This window comes from Andrographis paniculata, unplaced genomic scaffold, assembly GCF_009805555.1.
Source record: "Andrographis paniculata isolate CXL003 unplaced genomic scaffold, ASM980555v1 Contig15END, whole genome shotgun sequence".
NCBI lineage: Eukaryota > Viridiplantae > Streptophyta > Magnoliopsida > Lamiales > Acanthaceae > Andrographis > Andrographis paniculata.
In genome coordinates, this window is record NW_026137435.1 from 1736710 (window position 1) to 1743198 (window position 6489).

A 6489-nucleotide genomic window follows, 5' to 3' on the forward strand; every position below is an offset into this window, starting at 1 on the left:
TATACTTAATCTTTACCCCACACTTTATCCCCTCACATCATCTAAATAAAAAAATAAAATATATATTTCTCTCTCCATCGTATCACATAATTTCTAAATTATCTTACTTAATACTACTTACCTAAAAATTCGTGCCAAAAGTAAATATTGCGCCTTAGGGAGTACTTTTTTGTGCGTGTTTATTTTTATTTTGAATTAAAATATTCATTTGCTGAACCTAATAGGTTGTGGCAGACATCAGCCATTGCTTACCGGACTACACCATAATTGAATACATATAATTTTGCAGTCGATGTTTTTAAAATTTAAAATATTTAACCTTTAATGTTTAAATTTTTTATTATATTATTTTTATATGGCCTATAAAAGATAGAGATAAAATAAATAAATAAATCTATATTTTAATATTTTTCTCAAATAAAATAAAATTATACTACTTTCATTCAACTCTAAAGGTCTCATTTATTTTTTTTCATGTTGATCTTTAAATATTAATTATTACATGAAAACGTAGTGCAAATCAAAAGAAAATGACAAAAATACTTATATTAGTATCTTATAGTACTATTATAATGACATTTGTGCAAAAAATTATACAAATATAAGGATATTTTTAATATTAAGTACAATAAAGTAAAATGTAAATGAGACCCTTAGAGCCGGATGGAGGGAGTAGATCCCATGGGTTGGCATGTACCGACGTGTTTTGAGGCGGGTGTTGGTTTTTCTAAACTAAACCCGAATTTGTCTTGTTTTGATTGTTATATATGTTTAATAGACATAAATGAAAATTAATAATTTCGGGTTCAAATTTGTTTTTAGATCTTAACTATCACACATGGGTCTAGCGTGACTTTTTTTGTCTGACTTAGTTTGTATGTTATTAAATTCGATCGAAAGTTTACCCAAAATATACTCAAAAAGTAACGATTGTAAATTTTTATGTCATAAAAAATAAAAAATAAAAATAAATGAGGAAGAAGCTTTTCAAATTAATCATTAGCACACGTGTAATATCCTGATCGACTCAAATCGGAATATTACCAATAATGAAACTAATGAGTTGGTTTTATTGAGTCGGCCCGATACGATATTAAAGCTTATATATAATCCAGTACGTATAATATATATATATATATATAAGCTTGTAATATATAATAAGGGTGAATATAGAGATAGTAGGAAAACATAGAGTAGGCTAACTCAACACTAATAATAATAATAATTATGAAAATGATAGTAATAATAATACTTCCTCCGTCTCATAAGTAAATATCAATTTGCTTTTTGCATGTATTTTAGAAATATTAGTATTATATTGGGATACAGTAGGAATAAAGTAGAAATGACTAAAATAAGTTTATTAGTACGTGTGATATAAAGATAATGGTATTTGTGTAATATATTATAAGTTGTAAGGGTATTTGTAATGTTAGGTAGATAGTACAATTACTAAAAAAGGAAATAAATATTTTGTTATGGGACGGATTAAAATGAAAATATGAATACTTTGTTATGGGAATAATATTGTTATTTTAAAATATTATTTAGGATAAAATATACTGACTTCGTATATATGGCCGAACGGCCCGATGTACAGCCCATATAATCGGCCCAAATTGAGGGAGATTTAGAGTAATTATTTGATTTCAGGTAGTTTGTTTGAAATATTAACATATTTTTAGATAGAATGAAATTTTAACCACTTCGAATTTCGGCCAATCATTTCAATAAGCGACCGGAAAATATTTCGAGAGACAACAAATATATTATAAGTTTATAATGTATATACATGTATGCGAATGTTTAAAGTTGGTGTAAATTTATATTCCGAATCATTGGATTTATCGAACAAATTTCGTAAACAAAATTACGATTTAATTAGCGGAAGCAATAATCGAATAGATCCAAATCAAATTAAATCGAAAACAAAACTGAAATATAATGCTCTCTTTGTCCCACTTCTCATGTCCACATTTCCATTTCCGTCCATCCCACTTATTTTGTCACTTTTTTTTTGGAAAAGAATTATACACTTTAATCTTATTTTAAAAAATTTAATTTATAATTTTTTTTAATTTTAATTATACTAATTAGTTATGTTAATCTTAATCTATAATTATTTTTATTATACTGTAATTATTTTTACTAATATATTTTTAATTATTTATTAATTATACCCCTCTTAAATTTCTCTGTCTCCACCTGACAAAATATCTGGGAAGAAGGGAGCAATAAACTCAATTGAAAATTTGGAAACTATAGAAGATAACCCAATCAAACAAAACATTAAATTGACTTCTCTATTCGAGCTTCAAAATTGCATTTTGAAAAAATAATTTACAGAGTCATCACAGCGAATTAATCTTCAATAAAGAAGAGGACGAAGTCTGTCTCTCTTAAAGAAAATATTATTTTATTAGTATTATAAAATATTAATAGAAGTATTTTTGTCATTTTTTATTGATTTGTACTATATCTTAATATAATAATAAATATTCAAATATCAACACGCAAAAAGTAAATATGATCCTTAGAACCGGACATAGGTAGTATTACTTTATTTGTATTTTGTAAGCGCAAAAATATTAAATATTTTACACACTCCATTAACCAATAAAAATACTATTATTTTTTAATCCATTAAAAAAAATTAATCAATAAAATACTATTATTTTTTAATTCATTGCAAAATAACACATGACACGTTTGAAATTGAACAGATAGAATATATTTTTATTTTTAATAATTATAAACCTCACTATTCAATATTGATAATATTTTTTTTACATATTTACTATTATAGTAGTATTATTTTTATTAAAGGTAAGAACAAAAATATTTTTATACTATTTTTAATTATTTATTATAATAAAAATGTTATTATTTTTAAAATTTTATTAAAAAAGTGTATATCTATTGCCGAGGGAATATAAGATAGATATAATAAAATTATTACAAAATTATAAAATTTCAACACGTATTAATTTATAAATTAGATAATATAATATTTTTGAAGTAATTTTAAATATTAAGGGTATAAATTATTGGACACAAATTAAGATTTATTAAACAATATTATTGAAAATTTATATACATAATTATGCAAGATATTTTTTATATAATGTCATGTGACCTTTTTACACTAAAAAAGTCAAGACGAGTAAGATTAAATAAAATGTGAAAATCATATATGGTTTAGGATATAAAAACAATGTATTCATCTGTCTGCCTCTAAGGGTCACATTTATCTTTTATATCATTGTATTTAACATTAAAAAATATCATTATATTTGTATAATTGATTTTTTTTTGTACAAATTTCCTTCTATTAGTATTATAAGACTCTAATCGAAGTATTTTTACAATTTTTTTCTTAATTTGTATTACGTTTTGATATAATAATTAATATTCAAATATTAACACGTAAAAAATAAATGAGACAATTAGAACTGGACGAATGTAGTATAACAAATGTTTTATTATAATATATTATATGATTTATTATAAATATGTTGCAATATCTATAATATATTTTTATTATTTGTATCATATATGTTGAGCTGGCCAGTCAGCACCATGCTAATGTGACTGGATCAACATGATATCTATATCCATCTACTGTATATCTATGTACATTCTTGTTGTGTTTGTTTAGATATTTTGAATTTTGAATTTGAATCTTTTAGAATTATGAAGTAAGAAATTTTAAAATTATTTATCTAGGAGTTTGAATTTTTTTAGTGAATATATTGAAAGAAATTATTATTATTATTTTAAACATAATAAATTGATATGATAATTTGAATTAAATGAGATGAATTATATAACACCCTTTTGTATTTTAGTAAAAATGTATAAAAATACTCTGTGTTTTATTTATTACGTGAAACCTCGTTATGTTAATATAAAATTTGCACAAAATACCTTCATTCTCTAAAACTGATGTTTGGTTCTAAATAAAGACCTAAATTACGCAATTTTTATACAAATAAAAAGTAAAATGACATATATATATTTTTTGAAGAAAATAAATAATTAAATAATTGATCAATCATTTATTTTTATAATTGTTGTAAAAATCAGATAACAATTTGTCTCCAAAAACTATTAAATGAAGGATTAATCAATTTTTTTTATTCAAAAAAATTATTTAAGATATTTTACGTTTTTTATTTGTATAAAATATGTGCAATTTAGGCCTTTATTTAGAATCATACATCAATTTTGGACAAAGAAAGTGTTCAGGGGTGTTTCGTGCAAACTTTACATTAACACAAGGGAGTTTCACGCAATAAATAAAACACAGATTGTTTTGCATATTTTTAAAATATAAGGAGGTGTTATATAATTTACCCAATTAAATGATCTTTAAATAAGTGACTAATAGTTGAAAGTGAAATATGATTTGATAGATATGAATAAAATTAAACTTTGAAATTTTTATATATGAGATTTTTTTTTCTTCTTTTTTTTTTTCTTTTTTTTGTTTGCAAAAAATAAGTATTTTTTTTGGTGAGAAGGTAACTCCTGGCATCATCTACGACATAAACAAACAAATGTCAATGTACTAATTTTATCCTCCTACCAAAGGTCGAATAAATGTATGTTCAAATCAATGGAAATGAATAGCAATCCAAAGGATCCTCCAAGGTCCCCTTGTCACCGAACACATGAAACTTGAAATTTTTTATAAACCCACCGTAATTTCACCCAAACCGACCTTACTTGCTTCAAATCGCCGATATGACACAACCCAATACAAAATATTGGGGAAATTACACACCCAAGTAAATCTTTCACCTATCTGACGAGAATAAAAAAATATGCGACATGCTCGGAGCAGAGATCACAAAAATAGAAAAGATTTGACGCTGATATTGCGGAAACATCATTGTTGTGATTCATCCTCTAAATAGACACCACACCTAGTGACAAAGAATCTTGTCGCGGATACAATCATACAAATTTCAATTTTCTTTGGTACAACGGTAATCCTTTTGAAAACCTTCTAACAGCTCACTCTTCGATCAAATGAAAGGTGATTTTTATTTCTCTACAATGATTCCCTGCGTGACAATTTTTTTATTGCGGGATAAGTTGGGAGAGAAAATAAAAGTACTAGGATAGGATAGAGATTTAGAATTCAAAATCCGCACTGTGTTTTTACAATCGAAATCTACCAGAAACCGCAAAACAAACACAATCTATATGAACAAGTGATTACAATTATGATACTTTGGAGTTTGAACAGTACTAGACCAACTCTCCTGTATGGATCAACCAGTGTTAGGACATCAGAGATTAAATATAAATTAAGTTGATTGAATAAGTTACTAATATCGACAATGTACACATTTCTTTTTGAAAGTCCATTTGAAAGAATTCAAGAATTAAACGTATTTGCTCTAGGATAATTTAAATATTTTTGAGCTCTGAATCAACATGTTCATAATGAGGTGCATATATCAACCATTTATATGTTGTGTGCTTTTGGTCATTAGTTCGTAAATGTACGAGCTTGGTTCTTTGCATTGCATGATTGTCACTATTTTATGCATTTTTTGATTGAGTTGTGCTTAAAATTTTTTTTCCACTTTAAACTCATACCTCATTCAGGTTTCGCTTCTAAAACTCCATCAAGACATAGTAAAATATCTTGGAAATTTTACGCATTTGCCGAAAGGTATGCACGAGAGGAAGAAATGAATAATTGTGACTTGTTTGGTGTATGTATGACTTTGTTGAATTATTTATTAGCTACAATAAATGAATAAAGTATGCTTGTGAATGAGATGGAAGAAAAATGAAGAAAAAAAAAAAAAAGGATAATGTGGTGACTTGAATTGATTTACAAGTACAAGATATATATGAACTCCATTACCAAGTAGTCAATGTTCTAGATAACACATGTGATGTTGCGTATTGTGATAATGGATACTACGTACTTTTCTTTGATAGTGAATGTGACAATTGAAAACATGAGGACAAGGCTAGTAAAGATAAATCTACCCAAGTGACCAAAGAGTAACTTGGAGAAGATTCATCGAGAGAGTCACTTGTAGTTTTTTGAGTGCTTAATGTTGTTTCAAAAGAGTCGGAGAATTTTTTTTTGATCGGATTAAGAAGTAATGAGAGAATTTTTTCCATTACTAATGCAAAATTGGTGGCAAACGAGCATCGATGATCATTAATAATAGAAGTTGTACCAATATTATTGGTGGGTATGTGATAGATAAATATGAGGTCCAAACTATCAAGCATCCGTCTCCCTACCATCTACAGTGGATTAATTTTAGTGATGATATGAAGATTACTAGAGAGACTAAAGTTCTAATCTCAATTGGTCCTTAGAAGGGTTTCAACATTCTTTTTTCACTCATTGATTTTCAGCGAGAAGCGGGCGACCTTGATCAAAAAGAGAGTTTCATTTTAGTATTTTGTAAGGATTATTTTACTATAATACAAATAATTTACTCACCAATTTTT